We start from the raw sequence: 22620 nt of genomic DNA on the forward strand, positions 1-22620 counted from the left end.
GAGTATTTGAGTATTGCTTTAATAACTTCATCTTGAACCACAGGCACTGTGCCTTGCTCAGAACTACAAGATTTACTTTTCCCTTTCTGGTTTCTTTAACCAGTTGTCTTATAGCCAATCACCTTGGATGCAATTTAAAGGTCTCTACCACCACCTCTTGTGACAATTGCCAGTTTTTGTGGGGCTATTTTCTCAATATTGCCATGAGATTGAGGCACATGGTCCCACATGTGTTAGTAGAAGCAAGGTCAGAGAACATTATCATGCATGTCCAAACAGCTGCCATCTTGCTTAACAGCTCAGATGCTGCCTTCCTGCACAGCTAATGCAAATTTTAAAGCCTGATAAAAGATATCTTTTCACCTTAAATTTATGAAGAATGTTCTTATTTTTAATGAGCTCTAGTTTACACCAGATTGTGGATCATCCCTTTAATTCTGCCATCACATTACTTGAGCAGAGACAAGTGCTGCTTTGAAGTGTCATTGTGCTGTGGAAAATCTGACATTCAGAGCTGAGTGCAAGATGTAGCACTAAGAAAGTGGAAGATGTAGGCTCCCAGATAAGGACGTTTCTCTGAATTTTAATACACACCTGTATTTATTCTTCCAGTCCCTCTGATTCAAACATCACAATGTCTGTTTTGCATCAGAGAAATTAAGTCTTCTTTCATTTACAAGTTTCACAGGGAAAGTCAAAAGTAGGTCAGAAGACGACTTAATGTTGTGCTGTTTTTTTCCACCAGTAAAAAGGAGTGAAAGAGCCACCTTTTATGATCAATATGGTGCCATTCCCTTTTGTGTTAAAAGCTGGGTGTTGCACTCTGTGTTGATTCTGCACAGCATGTTCCGTTACTTTAAAAGCCAAAACTTTAATTACTGGATGGAGAACCTGAAAGGCTACCAAGACATGCATTATTTGGAACTTGCCTAGGGATGGAAGACAAAGAAGTTGTTTTAAAGAAAGGATAAACAGACATTTAGATCATGCTTGGGCGACAATACCCTAATTCTCTATTTTATGCTTAAAAATGAGGCAGAGACATAAAATAAAAGGATGAAAAGCGGCCTTCTGGTTGAACTGACTATTAAATGATCTTAGAAAAATAATTAAAAAAACTAATGACATTGCAATGGAAAAGTTCCTGCTGCATAAGAAAATTTATTTGTACCTTAATGCATACTAAAGGGTACATTGTTGAAAAACAATTAAACCTAATTGTTGAAACTCAGGAGTCTGGCAAAGTGAGGGTTATAGTGTTAGTATGATTAATAGAGCCTTTTTAATTAAAGAAACCCAAGGAACTGCACACTTGTGCAAAAGTTTTCAAGTAGAAAGACAAAGTACAGGTTTTCAGTAATGTTTTCCTAGTGTGGTCATATACAACATTTTGGTGTGAGTCAAAATGAGAGAGTCAGAATTTGCAAACTGATATTATTGATCACAGCATACCATTTTCTCATGGGGCCCTCCATAAAAGCTACCAAAGTTTCAGTTTAAGCTTGAGTATTCTGAAAGATATAAAAGGGAAGAAATTTATTTGCAGGAATTGTGAGATGATCTCTCCACTTAGGTTATAATAGAATTAAGATCAGAATGGAATCATAAGACCTTTCAGGCTGATAAATGCTCCTAAGATTGAGTCCAATCATAAACCCAGTGCTACCAAGTTCCCCATTAGACTATGTTCCTCAGTGTCACATCCACATCCATTTTAAATACCTCCAGGGATGGTGAATGCACTCTTCTGAGCAGCCTGTTCATTGGATCACTTTACAATACTTTCCATGTAGAATTTTTTCCCAATATCCATTCCAAACATCCTCTGCTGCAGTTTGAGGCCATTTCCTCTCATGGGATTGCTTGTTTCCTAGGAGAAGAGCCCAATCCCCACCTGACTAACCTCTCCTGTCAGGGAGTTGTAGGGGGTGAGCGTGTCCCCCCTGAGCCTCCTTTTCTTTAGATCACACACCCCCAACTCCCTCAGCTGCTCCTCATCATCCTTGTGCTCCAGACCCTTCCCCAGCTCTATTGCCCTTTTCTGGACATGCTCCAGCCCCTCAACATATTTCTTGTAGTGACAAGCCCAAAACTGAGCACGGGGTGCAAGATATGCCCTCAGCAGTGCCCAGCACAGGGGACAATCCCTGCCCTGGTCATACTGTCACACCTCTGCTAATCCAGGCCAGGTGCCATTGGCCTCCTTGGCCACCTGGGCGCAGCTGGCTCATGTTCAGTCACTACCAACCAGCACCCCCAGGTCCTTTCATCATGATGGGCCACTTTCCAGTCACTTTGCCCCAGTCCTGCAGGGCTACAGGAGATTATGGTGACCCAAGTGCGGGACCTGCCCTGTGCCCTTGTTGAACCTCAGCCCATGGGGAGGCCAGGACTGATTTATCCCAGGTGGATGTAACTCCATTCGCCACCACTCTTTGCTCAACCATCCAGCCAGTGTTTAGCCAGGGAAGAGTGCACCCATCCACGCCATGAGCAGCCAGTTTTTCAGGAGATTACCAGTCCTGCACTAGCTAACATTGTGGCATTCCTGTTTATTGTTCTGTTGATAACTATATCATGGTTTTGTAAATATATTGTAATACAGCTCTCAGTTTTGTTTAGAAAGACAATAAATGTGGCAATTTACAGCTGCAGGATTACTCCATCCTCTCTTGTCTTGGAGTGAACTTTTAAAGACAAAGTAAAAGCCATTTTCATGCCACACTGTGCATCAGAAAACACAGTATTAATTTTATTTATTCTGAGACTTTTTGTAGACAGAGTGGAAATGTTTGCAGACCTGGTTTTTTTACTGTATTAATTATTCCATTTAGGTTATTAACATTGATGAATCTAAACATGATCTCTAATGGCACATATCATCAGTACTTAGGAGTCTAAATTTTATATTTAATGGCAGCAAGATCCAGATTTGGGAGACTTAATTCCAGGTCCTAATTCATAAACTTGGCAGTTGTCACTATGATTTGTGGCACTTGGTGATCCCAGTTATGGAAACCCAAAACTCCATTCTCCCTTTGGAAACCCATGTGTGACTACCCAGCCCATCTCCCTTGTGTTTTGTGAGTAACAACTAGAAATGCCTTCACAGGACTCCTTTATTGACTCAGAGAGCATTAGATTAATTCCTCTTTCTATTTTCTTAAATCCTTATCTGTGTTTGTGTAAATTATTTTGGGGAATATTAAATTATTGACATAAGGAGTGATGTGCATTAATATAGTTTACCTAATCACTGGAGTTAACTGCCATTAGGTAAAAACCCATTTACTTAATGGTGCTTTGTTTTTATTTTTGTTGTTGTCTAGAAAAGAGCTTTTTTAAAATTATTATCCTGAAGAGCTTAACATGTGAAGAGACTGAAGTGCATAAGCATTCTGGGGAGAAACCTATTGGTAATTAATACACTTCATAGTTTTCTTTTCCAAGACACTTAGCCTAATGACTATAGAGATTAGGCAAGAAATGTACTGTAATATTCCACTGTCCTCTGCTTTGTGTTTTAGACTGTTTACCTGTGTATAGTGAGCTGTAGGCTGAGGTGCTATCAACTTCAAGAAAAATATGCTTGTGATGATGTATTTTTTTTTATGCTCCCAGTGCCTTTTATCAATCTCATCTGCAGAAAATAGAACAAGAATTGTCTCAATCAAGCACAGTGCCTGGCTCCCAAGTGGGGATTTCTGTACTAGCACCAGAACCAAATCTCTTAACTGTAAAATGCAATAAATTAAATTATGAAAAAATAAAAAAATTATCTGGCTTCCATTTGGAATGTCATGGTTTCAAATATAGTGCTGTCTTTCAGATAGACTTGTGTTAGACAGACCTGCTCTTCATATTTACTGTAGTTTTATTTTGAAATAGAAAATAAACTATTTGTAATGAGAAATCTTTTACATATCATACATTTACAGTTGTATTTGATGCATTTGGCTAGTTTAGAGCATATTGAGAATGGCAGAGATGCTATGCTATCATACCTTGCTCATTCTCAGAGCTTTAGAAACAAATGTTTAAAAGAAAAACTGCTTGCAGTCCCTAAGTAGAAAATGCTTCAGAAGGTTCTGTTCTTGTGTCAGTGTTTCACAGGCTTCAGTTCAGAGGTCTGATTATGTTGTGAACAGGGATGGAAGTAGGAATATTCATGGTACCTCAGTTGCCAGAGTTAGTTAGGGCTGACAATTTTTCTGTCCTACTGTTATTTTTCATCATGTTCTTTTTAGATTTATAAATGTTCAATCCTGTTTGCTTTAAAAATGTATTTTGTGATATTTTCAGGAAGTGAGGTGACTATGCCTGACATTAAAATTTGGGAAATATGAGTGACATTTTGACGTTATCAGGAAATTATTTCTACAAATCCCTTGAAAGAGAGGGTTAGTAGAAAAGATGCAAAATTAATTTCAGCAGTGAATATACTGATGAATGTTTTTGCAGGTTTACAAGCTTATCACAAGTACATGCAGAGATAACGTGGATTTAATATGAATTGTTGAAAGCAGGCATGACCTAGTGCACATTAACACAAGCAGCAATTCAGGTTTTCTGCTTGTAGGAAAATATTGCATGAGGTGAGGGCTGTACACATCCATTTTGGAAACAAGTATGAAAACTTGCTAAACAATGTTGCACTTGAGACACTGATAAAACTTCTTGCAAGATTTTAATTCTATTTTGTAGTTTTCTACCAAATGATATTCACTTGGTTTACTTTACCCTTTTAAGATTTCTAAACAAGTCTGTTTTCCTTTGCCCTCCAACTTAAGTTTCTGTTATGAATGTTTCAGCATAGGAGATATTAAAAAACTAAAACAACAGATTATTAAGGGATTTGATTCCTCTTTTCCTAAAAGACTTCAAATAGTGAGATTGTAGAAAACAATGAGTTAAGAATCCTGACTGTAACTTTTATTAAAAACATCCATTCTGAGTGCATAAACGTGTTTATACATAGTTTACCACAAATATAAATAAAGCTATATGCAAAATACAGTTCACACATGTTATTATAAAGAAAAATAATAGATGTAAAAATGTGTATTTTATACCATATGTAAGAAATTAATTATTAATGTGACCTGAATATATAATATGTTAGTTTGATATAGCAGCAGATTATATTAGTCTTTTTGCCTAAAGTCTTGTGCTATGAAAATGCAAGAAAGGTTTTCAAGATGTTTGTAGCCTAACTTTTACATGGGGAAGCCTGAGGCTGTCATTACCACATGGTTTGTCACTGCAGCAGAAGGGGTTTTTGTAACCCAGGTTTTCAGGAATCAGTAAGGAATATTTTTACCATTGACTTAAGGAGGTATGAGGAAATGTTCTGAAATATTACTCTGTGTACATTAGAAGAACAGACTGCATTAATCTGTTCATTGTCAGCAGAGAGGAAGGAGATGTGAACAGTTATTTTGGAAACATGAACTAGGGATCTGACATCTGAAGTAGAAATTATGGTCCAGAAAACCTGCTCAGATGTTGAGACAAAATGTTTACAGCTGTCTAATCTTCCTGAGACACTTTCTTTTAAGTTTCTTTTAAGTTCTTGTCAGTTAATAAGTTAAATGTCATGTGGCAGACTTAGAACTGACCCAGTCTCTCTTTATGCAAAACTAATTCAGAAACTACACAGATTCATACCTAAATATCCATCCAGTCTGTAAAGTCTGAACATTTCTGGAACATGTCAGATGAAATAAGTCTCTAATTTAAAAAAAATATTTATAAGATATTTATTCTAAATAATTTTTAAATGTTTTGTTTTAAAACTATGTTAAAATGCTTTTAAAGCCACTCTTACTTACATAGTCCTTAACTTCTATGTCAGTAGCTTAATTGTTAGGCTGCTTTCCTATGAAGTGGAATACCAAAGTTCGATTTTACTTTTAGTTAAAACTCTTATCTCATTCTGAAAATGTGCTCTCTTCAGAGTAATAAGTTTTTCAAAATGGATGCCCTCCAAAATTAGGTAGAAAAACAGCCCCTCAGGACTCACATGCCCTGAAGGAGACCAAGTAAAAGGGATGTGATTCTTTAGCTTGTTAGATTTTTCATGTTCATCAGACGTTCATAATTTCATTCTAGATCTCAAATTTACTTCTGTTTTTACCAATTTAAAATGTCTGGAAGCCCATAAAGTAAGCTTCAGAGGCAGGTTTCTCTTCTTGGTTATTTACCATAGCCAGCAGGTAAATAATCTGTCCCTGTCTTGTAGAGCATTTTGCATTCCCTAGGCTTCAGTGCGCTCATCTCAAATGCTGGTTGTCTTTGTCTTAGAAAGTCCAAAATGTTCATGTTCTGGGACAAAAGGAGAGAGATCCTTGGAAAGGTCCGTGCCCAGGATTACCACAGAGCTGCTCAGACTTTGAGGAAGGGTGGGATTGCCAGCCCCAAACAGCAGCTCTGTGATTCTACTGAGAGCTCTTTGATTCTTCTTCCTGAGGTGTCACCTCCTCACAGTGTCCACAGAATCAAATAATGGCCCAGGTTGAAAGGGACCTTAAAGGTGATTATGTTCCAACTCCCTTGCCATGCTAAGGGACACCTTCCACTATCCCAAGCTGTTCAGAGCCCCATCCAATCTGGCCTTGAACACTTCCAAGCATGGGGCAACCACAGCTTCTCTGGGGAACCTCAGAGCCTCCGGGCCAGGGCCTCACCACCCTCACAGTAAGGAATTTTTTTCAGACTTTTTTCCATGATGGGGTGCATGCAGCCAACACAGTGAAGAACAGAAGCAAACAGTCCAGCTGCTTTCTCAGACTGCAAGGCAGAGGAGTGTAAACTTACTGAGTGCTCCTGGTAAATCTGCATCTCTTACACAGTGACTGGATGTTTAACCCTGGGGTTTGGCTCTACACTGAGTTGCAGATAATTAAAATTTTGCCTACTGCAGTGACCTGTGTAGATGACAAGTACAGATTTCTGAGCCCCAGGGGGAGGTGTTCTGACAACTGGGTTACTCTACCCCATTTTATACACTGTTTTATGCTTTAGAGCCTGTATTTTCATTTCTCTGTGACCACATCTTGACTTTGTACCAAAATTATGTGTCTTAAATTTTTCATGGAGTAGATGGAATCATTTCCGTTTGCGTATTCAAAGAATACAGCTGTCTTAAGTAGGAGACTGGTTGAGAGGAAATGCAATGCAGCCAGCCACTGCCAGTTTGAGAGATCCTAATGTCAAACAAGAAGGAGTTAATGTGGACTTAAATATATCTGAAAGCAAACACACTTAATGATAATGACAAGTACTTATGCAAATGAACTGCTAATACTCATCCAGCCAGAGGTGATTAAGTCTTTTAGGCCAACTGGAGATTTCACCCAGCAGGGACTATGTGGTAAAAGACAAAGGTTTAAATAACTTGAGGGGTTATAGCTCTAGTGCTGCACTTAAGTCCCATTTCTCTGAATTATCCTTCCTTTAATGCCTCTTCCTTTCCCCCAGGAAGGAGGTCACAACTTCAGTTACCTTGTAAATCTTTTAACCTGCACATTTTAAGGCCTGTAAGAGCACTGTAACCTATCCCAGAGTGATATGCTGGTATTAAATAGACTGGAATAATGAACGGACCTAAGGGATTATCTAGTCTGATACTTAATTATGTAGACTAGGATCAAGGGAGAGGAATGAAGGAATTACATCTGTCTCTCTCTCCTATGGTGTTTGTCCACAGAAAACAGTTATTGATACCATTCTATTAAATGCCTTGCAGAGGCAAAACAGGCTGGAGTGAAATTTAGGTCTGTGTAACATGGTGAAAAGTAGTCTTCAAGCAAAATGAACTGTCTTATCTGAAACAGAGAAAAGGAAACTTATTTGCTACTGGAATTCTGCTGTAATAGTCCTTTTTTAAAGTCCCAATACTTCACGTAGTGTATCGTGTTTTGTGGTGTTATCATAGAGTTAGATGGTGTTGAAAGCCTTTTGTTTTGTATTTCATTGGTGAAAAAATCTGTTCTTCCCTGAAGAAGAACATACAAAGGCATCTATAAAAACAAAACAGAACATTTAGTAATTAAATGGGGTTTTTTTAAGAAAAGACTTTGGGTATTTTTGCATATATTTAAGGCAGAATTGGTTTATAACAAGAATACATCCTCCTCAGACATATTTGTTTATATAAACACATATATGTGTATTTTAGTATAAATTATCCATGTTCTGCTTGTCATTGAAGGCTATTTTACTAAATATATTTTCCAGTCAGGCAAAAATTGGGTGCTTGGTACGTGCAGCTACCTTAAACCTTTACTCAGAATTATTATTAACTGGATTGTGCTATTGTGACCAGTATTTCAGGAAAAAATAGTTGTATGGGCTTATGCCTCAACAGCTTCAGGAAAAAGACAGTAGCTAACAGGTGTTATCAATCAGTCCTCAATCTGGTCTTCATAGCTGGGGGAAGAGGATCCAGCTGTCTGAGGTTTTCTGATTAAAAATTCCTCCTTAATAATCTCCCAGTCTTTTGCTTGTGCCCACACATGTTTTATACTTTTCAGTGGGCTTGGGGAAATGAATGGATTAGTAGCATCATGCGTCTGAGTCAGCAAGTTAATTAAAGGCTGCATGTGTAAAATAGAACAATGAATTATTTAGTGGATAACAAACATGATCTAAAATTCCATTTACTCACATTTCAGGTCAATTTTTAGTTTCAGAATCCATATACCAAAACCTAACACTTTTGCATATTGCTAAAAGTAAATGTTTGCCAACAACACACTTGCTAAAGTTTCAACTTGAAGTCTGTAAGGGGCTTTGTGACTTTACATATGAGATGTTTGCTTTTCTTCCTATTTCCCATCCCCAGAGAAATTTCAGACAGTGGTGAGAAGAGAATTGTTTGTCTGAAAATAAACACTAAACATAAAGCAGGTTATAGATTTGGAACCAAATTGCATACCGTGCCTTGTTTGGAGTATCTCTTCAGATTTTGCTATGACTTTATAATGAACCATCTGAAACTATAGAGATCAAAGCCCTGATTCAAAGCAAGATCTGAGTTTCACAACACAAAAATACATATACACTCACTCACACATCCTTGTGCTTGTTTTTCAAACATCTAATTAAGGCAACTTGAAGGGGTTTTTTTCTGTGTAGAACCCTACGGCAAAAATACTTCTCTTGATTTCACTGGGACTTTTGCAATGCAATGATAAATCTAGACAGAATATTTTCCTACAAAAAAGTTTCATTTCTGGCCATTTAAAAAAGTACTCTGGACTGGTTTTACTGCAACACATACTTTTCTGCACCTTTATCATCATTCTCAGTATGAAAGGCCCTGTAAATCTGCAAGACTGACTTTCAGCAGTTCATTTAATGTATGATGTCCTAATTAGAAACAACTCCTCAGTGTTTCTTTTATTTAGAGCCAAAAGAGGCCACAGATCTATTGTTCACAAGGACTGGCATCCATTTGGTGCAGGAGAGTGAAATATCTACTTTCTCAAATCGGTTTGTACAGTGTAGAGTTTTTATTTGAATAACTAAAATCAGTGGCAGATCTTTATAAAGCACGTGAGTGATGCAAGCAGTTTTTCAATGAGCCATTATTTAAAGAAATATCTTGAACTGTCAAAGACTGAAAAGACTATAATATTTTTTCTTCTTGCCCACAAAGTTTTCTAAGGATTGAGATTTAAAATTTTTATGGGATTCAAGAGACCTGGCTTTATGAATGTTTTGAGTTTTCCTTTCTAAAACTATACTTCTTCAAGAATTTTTAAGCTCTGCACTTGTTTCTCAATTCTGAAACTCTCCTACTCAATTCTGAAACTCTCCAGAAATGGAAAAATACTTTTTTCAGAAGCAGAATTCTGTAGTTGTTTCTATACCATTAAGTTATTCAGAATAAAAATTTTTAATACTAAATGAGAATGCTGGGCAAGTTGATGTGCATCTTTCTTATTTTTCTGTCCTAGTAATGGTACATCAACCTTGGACAGAAATTTACAGAATTCTACATCCCTGTCATTTGACACTGAAGCAAAAGTGAGAAATAAAGCATCCTTCTGACAAAATGCTATCTTCTTTCTTTCTTTCTTTCCCATGTTCCTTCTCCCAGACCATTAGAAATTGATCATTTTTTGCTTGTCATTATCTAGATTTTGGGGTTTTTTAATTTTTATGATCAACCCTATTGACTCATAGCTATCATGCTCTAAAATCAATTCAAAACCCTCCTAATACTGATAAAAAGCAAGAAAAAACTCTGTTCAATATTAGAATTCAAAATGTTTCTTTAAATTTACTGAAACATGTAATAATAGAGACTAGTTCATATATGCTTAATATATTAATATAATGCTTTATTTTTAACAATTTATATTTAACAATTTATTTTTGTGCCTCATTATGCAGGGAAAATGAGTGTAGGCTGAGTCAAACTTTCGTAAGGTGGTGGAGTTTTTGTCAGCTTTTATTCCTCCAGAGGAAGTATCTGGGGGAAATGGATAATTACAATGCCAATTTTTATTATCAAAATAATGTGCAAAATTTATGACCTGATAAATCTGTCCTTGGATGGAGATTCTCATTTTGATAATCCCCCTAAAATGAGTAATAAAGCACCTCTGATAGTAATAAACCATTTTTCTTTGACATTTCATGATAAGTGTAACAACAAATAAAGGAGGAACTTCAAAGACTGCTTACTTCAAAAGCCCTATAAAGTCCATTTGAATAAAATCCATGACTTTCATAAAAATGGTGTTGAAAATGTCATGAATTAAATTAATGGTCTACATCTCCTTGCTTCATATTGCCTGTATTTTAATCATAATTTATTCTTCCGCACATCCTGCATGTTGTTGATTGAAGGAAATATTAAATCCAGCTGAGCTTTAAGCAATTTTAAAAGGAATGACTGAATATAATTATACTTGTTAATAGTCCTGAATCTGCTTTTTTATTTGCTGCTGTCTGTCATATAACAGATCAGTAAGCTTTTCTTTTTATAACTATCATTAATCTTTCACAAAGATTCAAAAATATCCATTCTATAACTATATTTTGTTAGCTTTCTTACTATAGCCTTGTTTAAATGTTCTAAGTGTACTAGGAAAGGGAACCACTTGGATTTTATCAACTTCTGGGAAAAAAAAAAGAAATCAACTTTTCCTAATAAAACAAAATAGATTTTGATGTTCCAGTTGCAAGGGAAGGCTTATTTGAGAATAGGTTGGTTTGATTCTGAAACTAATAATTTTAGCATAAGGTTTTTTGATAGTTATGAAGAGCAATGACAATGTAGACCACAGTGTCCAGCTCATTATTCTTCTCTTACACCACATTTTTTTGTGTATGATGGGACTTTTTTTGGCAGTGTCTGTTACACTCAGAGGAAAATTAAGGTATCATAGATTATCCTGAGTTGAAAGAGATCCACACAAATCACCAAAGTCCAATTCCTGGCCCTGCACAGGACACCCCAAGAATCCCCTGATGTTCTTGATGGCATTTTGCAGACACTTCTTGAGTTCTGTCAGATTTGGTGCTGTGACCACTTCTCTGGGGAGCCCATTCCTGTGCCAAATTATCCTCTGGGGATATTAGTAAAATATCCAGCCCAAACCTCTCACAACACAATTTCAGGCCATTCCCTCAAGTCCTGTCACTGGTCACCAGACCATCAGTGGTGCTTTATTACTCATTTTAGGGGGATTATCAAAATGAGAATCTCCATCCATGGACGACATCAGTGTCTGCCTCTCCACTTCCCCTTGTGAGAATGTTGAGGACCACCAAGGTCTCCCCTCATTCTCTTCTTCTCCAGGCTGAGCAGACCAAGTGACCTCAGCCACACCTCACCCGCTTTCCCTCAAGTTCCTTTACCCTCTTTGTAGCCCTCTTTTGTTGGTGTCCTGAGGGAAAAAAGGGATCAAGAGTGCCCTGCCAGAGAGAAGGCCCTTTCCTTGGAATACTTGATCTGTCATGTGCTGGATAATGTCACCACACACCATGACTGCCAGGAAACCAGTTTTCTCCCTGTCAAGTTCCTCCAGCATTTCCACTGATCATTAAATTTTTCCTACCTTTCTGTAAGAGTAACAAGAAGAGCTGTGAAGAATCCTAGAGGTCCCAGTGAGCTCCACTGGGATGCAGGCAGGACAAGCAGGGAGGTGGAGCAGCTTCCTCAGGATCTTGGCTGAAGTGAGTGAACCACCAAGCCTGACTCACTGTATCACCACAATCACTGCTTGCTGCTGCTATGAAAAGCAGATTTGCTGGTGCTCTCATGAATGGGGCTACATCACTTTTTGGGTACTGCTGGCTGTGTGACCTACCAGAGAATTTATGAGAGATATGCATATTTCACTATATATCTACCTCCTTTTTTCCTTTTGTGTTGATTGTTTGTTGTTTTGTTGAGGGGTTCTGTGTGTGTGCAGGATACATTGCTGTGCATATCACTATTTTTTATAAACTCCTTCCCAAACTGTCCTTTTTTTAATGTATTTTTTTCTTGCTTGTCATTGTTGGCAATGAGGGTGGTTTTTTCCATCAAGTCTTAATTTTATGTGAAGTGATAAAAGTGGAAACAAAACCTCAATTGCATAAGGGTACTAGGGCACACTGCATCAAAACTAGTATCGTGTTATTTTTCAGTAGCAGATAAGTTTTTTCTCTAAAACTGACCTTGCAATTTATGCACTGGGGAGTTAGATAACACAACTACACCCTTTGAGATTATAGTTATTGCTCTAGTAATGTTGGACAGATATTTATCTGATTCTTTTCTGACAAGGAATTGATATTTTAATATAGTATTTCCAGGTTATATTTCTGTTAACAAATGTTAAACTGCAAAAGTAATATTGAGTCACAGAAGTTCCCTTAAGAAACCTCAGCCACATAAATATGTTAACTGAATCCTGGTGCAGTTCAGCCGCAGAGCAATGATACACCAATGCCTGAATGTTTCTTTGAGATCACATTAGTTTCCTCTTGGGATAGCTGGAAAAGGTCAAGATGCATAAAGTAAAAGAGGGAATAACAAAGAAACTGATCCCATATGTCACCAAATAACCTTTCTTACTCTTAAGTGACTCCTTCAAGTTAACATGGTCAGACATGAACCTAAACATGCCCATGGTTTTCTGGTGAGGCTGGCAATGCCTGAGAAGGTTTGTAGCACTACAGGTACCCTTTTTGTCTGTGAATTCACTCAGCACTAAGTATTGCTTTGTCTGCCACAGGAAAAGCCTGCCAGCCTTTGTGTTTAGCCTAAACTGTACTCCAGATATATTCTGGAAGAGATGCAGGGGGAGGAATGCAGTGAAGAATGGTGGTTTGCAGCATAGATACACAAAGAATAAGGAAGTTTCAGGTTTCAGGGGCAGTTCTTCAAGAACGTCTCAACCAATATCACTCACAAAACCATAGAAACATGATAACCTACAGAAAACTCATCAGTTTAGATAATATCAGTGCCATAATAAAGCTCTACATGATGTCAGTTTGGGGGGGGGGGCTGCCTTTTTTTTTTTTTTTTTTTAAGATGATGTATCATTTATGATTTCTGCTTTCATTTATGAATTGTCCTTTTATTACTGTAAAACAATTTCTCTCCACAAATTTATTTTGTTTACATTTTGCACAAGGTACAAGGGTGTAAATGTGAGACATATTCTAAATGAAAAAGGGCTTGTAGAGATAATTCGCAAAGTATTTTTATGGGGTTTATTTTGCATTTCTATTTGAGTTATGTAGGTGGAAGAAACATTTATGGGAAAAGTAAGATATTTTGTACAGTCAAGTATTTCAAGTTAAAGGTGTCACGAGTTGTAAGCTTTTTTATGCTACTTCATATTATTCTGCCACCATAATTTTGTATTCAATGGTCCTTTAAATAATCACTTGAGGAAACACTGAAATCAGCTAATGAACTGTGAGCTTTAAAGTGCCAACTGTGTCATTTGGTATCTGTGGTATCTGTGTCATATAAGTCAGATTCTTGTACCATACACTGAATCTTTATAAAGCAGAAAGGAATTTATAGGCATATTTCATTGTTTAAAATTAGATGCATTTTAGATGACTGACATTGTGTTTTCATGTGTACGACTTTGGCTCTAGATGTTTACTTTTTGTGGGCTCTGAGTGGAGAGAAATTCAGAAAAAATGTGTACTCTTTCATTTACAATTTAGAAGGGGAGATGTGCTAAGAAAACAGATAAGGGGAGAAGAATCGTGTGTAAAACCAAGGAATCCAGAAAAGGAGAAATCTGCTATTGTAGTGATGAGTGTTGAACTCCTAAATGTCATAGGCTGGCTTGTCATGTTTAAATTAAAATAGAAAATTTTACTATTCTTTTCTCAGATAAATAAAAGTTTGTGAGGAGAAATCTCAGCCTGAATTGATGTAAATTTAGTGCAACTATCCAGAATCAAGAAGTTCTTGGATTCATTACAAGTAGAATAGTTTAAGCATGAGCCAAACAAATACTGTATGTTGAGCCATGTCTGCAAAATGTGCAGCAAGGCTGAAATGCATTGTTGCCAGACAGCAGTAGTTCAGTCCCCACCACAGATCTTAAAATATTATTAAGAATAGTTAAATTACGTTAACTATAATCAATACAAACCTCGTGCTTATGAGTAAATGTCTAAGTACAGGAATTAAAACTTCCTTAGTTTAGGGCTCTTTTGTCACTGTTATCTCACTATTATCTTACTTCTGTGAGAATTGGTGTAAAAATATGGCCTTATTAGATGATCAGCTAAAATACCTCCTTTTGCAAAATCCAAAATACATTGTTTGTTTCTTTGTATGCATGTGTTTGGTTTTTTTTTCTTTTTAATTAATTCCAAAGTAATCTGTAGAAGTAAAAGCCTGGTTCCAGTGACCCTGACTATGTGATTGTGCTTTCAGCTGTCATTTTTGTGTTTTAGACACAGTGCAAGACACTCTGATTGTGTGATATTGCTAAATAAGAAAAGTACCAATCCCCTGATGTCAGTGCTGAGCACTGCCAAGGACTAAGCCCCTGTTAATGTGTTGTCTACATACCTTCCCTTAACAAAATAATTATCTATTTTGTATTTTTATTTTCATATTTATTATCTATAAAAACTATTGTGTGCTACCCAGGAAGAAAGTAGGCCCAAAGAAGAGTGTAAATCACAAAGTAATTTGAGATTTCTTTTGCTTTCTTTTTCTTCCAGTCACTGTATTGTTTACTACTCACCAGATCTTAAATTTCCTTTTGACTATTTCATATTTTTCAATCTTGTGTAGTTAAAGCTTGAGCACATTTATTCAGCTTTAATTTAGTTCTGCACAACCCCAGGCAAATCCAGCCCCAGACAGACCCCGAGCATGGCAGATGTGTGGCAGGGAGAATTCTTTGTTGCCATTTAAGTAGATTTTTACCATGCAGAGTCAGACATCAATCTTAGGTCCTTGGAATTGTGGTCTGGTGATATCTTTGTCTTCCTACATCAGGGTATTATATTTCTAACCACATGATTGAAATTGTACTTCTAGAAAATACAAAGAAATTTGAAGTCTTTGATAATCTATACTTGCCAAGATCTAATTGCCAATCAGTGTGTCCAGTATCCCTTCAGATATGGTTTATTTTTCTTTACAAATGAGTTCATGTTTAGTGCTGCTTGCTCCCACTGAGATGTGATCCATAGGTTCTCACGGGTGAAAGGAGGGGACAGGGTCTCACAGCTCAGGAGGGGCTGGCTGGCCATAATAGCAGGACTCAGTAAAGTGACCTGATATACCCAGGTGAGCAGGTTTCGTGCATCACTTTTGAACTGACTCCTCATCATGATAAAATGAAAACACATATTTTCAAATCCAGTGGCCTGTGGCATCCCCTTTCTGCTAACAGAACAGCTATAGATTTTACTATTCCCCTTTTTCTCTGTCTTATTTGGTACAAACTTCTCCCCTAAAACGACTGTGCTCTGCTTCCCTGTTTGAAACACAATGGATCTGCTTTTTTTTTTTTTTTCTTTTTTACAAATGACATAACTAATCAGCTTCTGAGGGGAAAAAATCGAGACAGCTAACACATATTCATTACCGGGAGTGTTGTGCAGGCTGCATTTTTTCCTCACAAGATTGATTAATTAAATATTTATGAAAGAGAAACACCTGGCATACTTCCATAAACAAATAGGTCTCCTGTGGGTTTGCAACAGCTGAGGAGAGTTTTGAGGGACCACAGGGATCTCAGGGTAAAGACTTCCTCACAGCTTGAGTTCTTACACATTGCTGTTTCTCATAAATATGCACCAACACACAAATAATTTCTATTTTGGAGGCAGAAAGTGCAATATCAACAGATGAAATCTAAAAGACAGCCAAAGAGAAAGGTAAAGATTAAGCAGAACAGAAGTACTGTATGTGGAGAAAATGGCTCTTTTTTATTTATCTAAGTAGGGTCTAAGGAGGCTCAGACAACTGGGCCCCTTTTTTCAGGTATTTATCTAGGGCTGGTAGTTAAATACTGAAAGCCTTAGACTGAAGAGATCTGTTGAAATCTAAGGGCAAGGGTTAAGAAATTATGCAAGACACCTAAAAGTGGGAAATTCATTCTGTTCACTATTTCAGCTGCTCTTCCAGATGGATCTGCTTTATAGATACTTCCCAGACTCTTCATCTTCAGTGGAATGTTTTCACTGGTATGTCACTGCTTTAAAAATAAAAATAATTGTGCCACTGACTTCAGCTACAATTTAGCTGGCATGATTGCTTTTATCGACCACTGCTTTACTGTGGCCAGTTTCCTACAAGTGATTGTTTTAGTTCTTGGGAGTGGAAGTAATGTAGCTGTTAGTGTCAAATTCTTGTGCAATATCTTTTACATGTGCTTACATGCCATGTGCTTGCTGTATGTTGTATTATACTTCATCATTCTCCAGTTATGAATTTTAGGGGAGGAAACCTTAGAAACTGGCCAGCTGCGCTGAAACTTAGAAGTTTAATGTTCAGCCTATATGGGAAATTATCAAGCCATTTTAACTGTTTTGTGTTCCTGAAGCCAAAGTCTAAAATGACTTATTGTAATGAGAATTTCTGATATTGGTAAAATATTAATTTCTCAGTCTCAAACACAGTAAAATATATTGGTTCACAAAAATTTTAAGTGCAGTGTATAAAAAAAGCATAAATATTTTAACTTGGTTTTGTTCTTTGCCACAGCTGGACAAATATTAGAGGAAAAAAAGCCTTTTTAATTTTTAAATTCTGAAGCAGAAATTGTTTATAAAAGAAAAAGGAGTTTTTGAAAGTTCAGATTGTTAATCATTGAAATTATACAGATTAAGTTTGGGAAATTTGAGTGTATTTTTATTTGGTTTGGGGGGATAGTGCTGCTGTTGTTTATTTTACTTTAGTCAATAGATTTTCTACCTGTCAGTGTATTGTGTTTGATTGGAGTATTTCCAAACTGTGAATTGTTTTAAGGATTAAGATTGAGAGGATCATAAGCCTGTCAGTCTATTTAGGAAAAGAAAAAGTGAAGGTTTTTTGATGAAGTTCTGCAAACACAACTGGTTTGTAGTGATAAAGTCCAGTGATGTGTATAATAATGTAGAGATAAAGCAGGACTGTATTTAGTATAAGAATAGGTGGCACTTTGTCTTCTAGATAACCTCCATAGGGTGAAATGGTTTTATTGCTAATCCTATGATATTTGGTCAAAAAGTTAATGAAATGAATATGAGCTTTATCATGAGCTGCAATATATCAGAGCTGAGGTTTTGCATGCTTTTAGTTATATCGAGCATACCTTCACTATGTTTTGAGGAAGGTTTACTAATACAGAATGCAAAATCACCTTTTACATACCATCACTTTCTGCAAGAGTAATCTTTTTTTTTTTCCAGTGAGTTTCACATATTTTTCCAGAAATAATGAGCATTAATATGTAGTATACAGCAATGTAATAGATTTTAAAAGGGTGATTACAAAGACTTATTTAATCTAGAGCAAACTTCTTATGCACCTGCAGTTTTCTTTGTTTTCCCTAGGCATCCATAATAACAGTATAATGCATTCCAGGGTTAACCTGTTCCTTTAACAAATGTGTTGAGCCTGCATTCTGTAAAAATCTAAAATCACTCTTTGAAATTAATGTGCATGCTGGATGTCTGAGAATTGGATGGTTCCATCTTTAAGCATCAAAAATGCATTGCAATTGTATATGGTGAAGGTCTTAAATGTCCTGACTAGAAAGAATATTAATTCTGAGTGGTAGTAGATAGATCTTGATTTAATGAAATGTCTTTATTTCCTGCTAACAGAAAATGATCACAGGATTGTTTAAAAAGGATGAACCATCAAAATCACCTTGTTAGACATAAATACTTAATAACATTCACTATAATGAGATAAAAAGTGATGGTAGTGAGGTCAAGTGTGAGAGGGAGAGAGTTCAAAGGCAGTGTAGACCCTTCAACATAATATAACCTAGTTTTAAAGGGGAGAGAGGAAATGCATTGCTTGATGAGAAGAAAAGCCTTGTGTAAGCTTGCTAAATATTAAGGGTTTGTGTGTAATGAGAAATGGAATCTGATGAATGAAATGTCATGGTAAAATCATTTTAATCAATAATGGAATGTGACCATAGTAATATGTCACCTTCTTTTTATTCTTTCCTAGTGGTATGATTTCCTTCCTTTTCTTTTTTAATAATTTTGGTGATTTGTTTTTTTTTTTTTGTTACCTTTAAATTGGTTATGCTAATGTAGTACACTTCTGCAGCAAAAATATTGAAGGTGTAATGTCTCAATTCTACACATAAGCCTACAAAAACAAAGGTAGTATGTGAAATAACAGCATTTTTATGAATATTTATGTATTCAAAATTAATTTACTTTCTTCCCTGCTCCCCAAATGATACTTTTAAATATGAAATTCTGACTGGATTACAGTAGATGTCATGTTTGTAGTGGGTGCTTTTTCAGACTCTTGGGTAATGTAATAATAACCCCAGTGTAAGTAACTGTGGAAAAATTATGCACTATTGCATGCTAGTTGCCATTTACTTTGTTTCAGTGCTTATTTTAGCATAATAAAAATGAGATCTTTATTTTTTCATTATTTAGATCTTGTGGTACAGCAGTAACAACGATGACTTTATAATGCCTTGGGATGATAGTGCTTTTTCAGCCTTATGGACTATTTCATTTGAAAATGCTGGAGTTCATTTTGAGCATTAAGCAGATAATCTGTCACCCTACCTTTGTGATCTCATGGAAAAAATATTTGGGAAGATTAACTGTAGCTCAAGGTTTGTTTCTTGCAAGAGCTGCAAGATCTCCTGACTCCTGCTTTTGGTCACAAGAGCAATTTAATGTGTAAACCTCCCAGCTCAGTTTTTGGGGTATACAGCAGACACAAAACTACATTTCACATCCCTTTTTAACTGTTTGTAAGCTTTCTAAGTGAGGAGCAAAAGCATCCAACCAGGAAGAACTGTGGAGTGTCTGTACATTTTGGAAAGAATATTGTTCCTTCCTGTTGATAACTTGCCATGCCTTTTCAGCATCTTGGAAGTTGATTTTAGAAAAATATATTGAGAAAAAATCCTTTGAGGGCCTTAAGCTTTTGTCATATAACAATAGTCACATTCATACTGAAATCAGACTGGGAGAAGTAATACAGAAAACAACTAAAGCAGGACAGGGAAAACCTTGTCCATCTCTTACTATGTTATTTGTTTGGGATTGTTTTTTGTTTTTTTTTCAATTTGTCTTCCTATATTTGCTCAATGAATTTCTTAAATTTTGAAAAAAATAATATTTAAAATCTTTCAGCATGGAATTTCATCAAAGCAACCCAGCTGATAAAGGGCATCTTACACATGCTTATCTGATTTTGTTAATTTGATTGTTAGCAACTTATTATTTGGCAATGATTGAATTGATCTTTTCCCTCTATTGTAGCAGCAATATGTCCTGAATATACTCAATATATTAATACCAAGTGCTTATTTCTGTTTGGATCAATTTGATTTAATGTCATTCATACCATTAACATTTTGCAGAAATAATATTGACCAAAGTCATTGATCCCTATTGCAGAAACCATTGTATCAGTTGTACTGAAGACTTGCAAATGTTTGATCCTGTGTTAGCCACAAAAAATGTTTGATATTGTTCACAGGCTCAACATAGCCAAGTAATAATTGATTGAGACACGAGAAACAAAGCCCAGAGACAGGAATGAATTTGGAAACACTGGGCTTCAGTGAGCAGTCCACTGATCCACTCAGGCACAGGCACCTCATTTCTGCTGTAGGGGACACAAAAATAGTGTTAACCACGCTGTTTTGGTAGCTTCATTTTTTATCTTTGTACAAATACTTGTCTCTCAATGGGATTTTGGTTATATTAGCATAGGAGACACCACTTCCTTCCCTGTGTTCTGCCATTTCCAGCCTAAATTAACTCTTTCAGTGCAAGGAAGGGAGAGATGTCTTCCTTTCTGGAGCTGCCCAGCCTGTGGAGTCTGGAGAAAGGGAGCATCCCTTCCCCTGGCTGCCTCCCTGTGTGTCACCCAGGCTGGCACTGGGGCAGTTGCATTTGCAAATATAATTTTTAATGATTTCTGAATAAAAATATAAATTATGTAAACACAAAAACCCAAAGGTAAATCCCATTTTCAGACGCATACAATGCTATGTAATCCCTCAGAGGGATACAATAATATTGCTAGGTGGCTAACATGGGAATTGCACTGTCTGTGCTGTAGCAAACAGAAATGTTATCAATTCCTTCAGGGAATGCCCACTAAAAATTTGCCTTGCATTTTCTGACTTTGGACAAAGCCTTTAGGATATTTATAGCTGCATCTCATTAATACTTCCATTAAGAGAATGTAGTAGGGTTTTTTTGTGATTTTTTTTTTAAGGTTACAGATTAAAAGGCATATAGGTGTAAGATTCCTGTCATAAAGCAGGTTGAGCAAAAAAGAGTAATAAAATATTCCTCATGCTATTTTGCAATAGGAATATTTAAAAATAAATTAGCTCTGCTGAGGGTCTCAATACTCCCAAAACTCAGATATTGATGATCCTTAAGTCAAACAGAGCCCATGTTTTCATGAAAGAACAATACTTATAGCTGTATGCTGATAATAATAATCTACTTTCTTGTAGGAAGGCAGGAGAGAAAGACATTAAATAAACTTTTGCTGTTAGGAGGCAAATAAGTTTTTTTCATGTTCCTTTATTTCTATTACATGAAAGGTCATCTGTGATGTCCTAGAAGGATAAAAATCAAACTTTAGAATGTAATTGTTAAACTTAAAAATAATTTTCATAATATGCTTGGTTTTACTGTTGCAGATGTGGCAATTTAGGCATCACTGCAAATACAGGAATAACTACAGACAAAGACTTATTTAAAGTTATTCTATATGGAAGCTATAAAGTAGTTGAGAAAGTGGTAGTAATGTATAAGCAGGTTCTAAATAGTTTGTGTAGGCATTGAGGAGTAAGGCTTTTTCCTCTTTTTTTTTAATTTGAAATCAAATTTCGTAGAGGAGTACCTGCATAAATGTAAATAAGTACATGTAGTAAAAAGGGAAGAATGAAGGGAAAGATATATTAAATGTTAGTCTGTGTATTTCAAAATTTGAGTATTAGGTTTGGTTCAGTCACAATTCTCTACCCATTACCTACCCAAAACAACACCTTTCTCGGAACTCAGTATGAGTTTAGGTTTGTAACATGTTCATAATACATATGCAGCTGCTGAAATTTCCAGAGCTGTTAATTCAGAAAGTTTCTTGCTTTGTTCAAGGTGTGTCAGCCCCTCATCTTTTCTGTTGTAATTAAACATTTGTAGCATTATAAAAAAAACCTTTAAATGGAAAAATGCCTGGCAATTGAGCTCTTTTTTCTTTAAGAAAAGTTGGTGTGGCATTGGAACTTCTAAAGGAAATTTTTAGCACATTTAGCACTAAATATCAAAACTACTTTGAGTAGTGTGTCCAGAATTCTAATGTGTGTTTAACTGAGTTTCAAGGAGTATGAAATGACACTTACTGTACAAAGGACATTGTGGTTACTATATAAAGAATCAGAAAATCTCTGCAGATTCATTATGTGACTTGCCATCTGCTATCAAAAGACTGCTGACTTCTTAGGAGATCTCACAGAGTGCAATAATTGCTAACCAAGGCTATTAGAAATAATTTTGAGATAAGAACTCTAATCATTAATCCCTGTAGGAGCTATATTACTTTTAAGAAACTGGTCTGCATATTGGAAATTTTTGATGAAATTATCAGAAACACATTTCAGGTTTTGAAGTTGCAAATTAACCTGACCATTCATGACGTTTTTAGTAAACCTTGAACAAAGATGTTATCTAAATTTCAAGCATATATCTGAGTGTGGGGGAATCTACTGTGTGTGGAATCTTGCTGTTAAGGGTGGATGCTGTAAGGAAAACTAGAGCTGAACTCTGTGACGATAAGCTTTTTTTATTTTAAGAATATTTCAAGAGTATCCCCAGTAGTTAACATCCATTCAAGGAAGCCAATTTGAATTAGTCCTGAGATGAGATTCTTATTTTCCCTGTTGATGCCATTTACATCTTGCAAATACC

General features: G+C 36.2%; 1 protein-coding gene and 1 long non-coding RNA gene across 4 annotated transcripts in view; both read left to right on the forward strand.

Moving 5' to 3' along the window:
- Positions 1 to 22620, forward strand: part of ROBO2 (roundabout guidance receptor 2) — a 1014282-nt gene that overhangs the window by 410522 nt on the left and 581140 nt on the right. The window lies entirely within an intron of this gene.
- The window catches only part of LOC135294961 (uncharacterized), a 41768-nt gene continuing 35365 nt past the window's right edge, over positions 16218 to 22620 (forward strand). Inside the window, exons 1-2 of the long non-coding RNA XR_010356972.1 lie at positions 16218 to 16374; positions 16613 to 16683. This is a non-coding gene — a long non-coding RNA (uncharacterized LOC135294961). The remainder of the gene's footprint in view (positions 16375 to 16612; positions 16684 to 22620) is intronic.

Source organism: Passer domesticus, chromosome 2, assembly GCF_036417665.1.
Source record: "Passer domesticus isolate bPasDom1 chromosome 2, bPasDom1.hap1, whole genome shotgun sequence".
Classification (NCBI taxonomy): domain Eukaryota; kingdom Metazoa; phylum Chordata; class Aves; order Passeriformes; family Passeridae; genus Passer; species Passer domesticus.